The sequence below is a fragment of the Mandrillus leucophaeus genome, unplaced genomic scaffold (genome assembly GCF_000951045.1).
Source record: "Mandrillus leucophaeus isolate KB7577 unplaced genomic scaffold, Mleu.le_1.0 Scaffold163, whole genome shotgun sequence".
In the NCBI taxonomy this organism is placed as follows: Eukaryota; Metazoa; Chordata; class Mammalia; order Primates; family Cercopithecidae; genus Mandrillus; species Mandrillus leucophaeus.
Genome location: NW_012101621.1, coordinates 3143416 through 3143643, shown reverse-complemented (window position 1 = coordinate 3143643; position 228 = coordinate 3143416).

The following is a 228-nucleotide window of genomic DNA, read 5'->3' as shown; positions in this document are numbered from 1 at the left end:
GGAAACAAAAATAAGTCAGAAGAAAACAAGTCAGTATTGTGAGATGGAGGCCTAATGATTTCCCATTGAAACTCTCACAAAATTGCCCTTGTTTGATAAGAGGAATGAGCAGGAACGTTGTCGTGGTGAAGAACTCTCTGGTGAGCTTTTCCTGGGCATATTTCTGCTAAAGCCTTGGCTAACTTTCTTAAAACACTCTAATAATAAGTAGATGTTGTCATTCTTCAC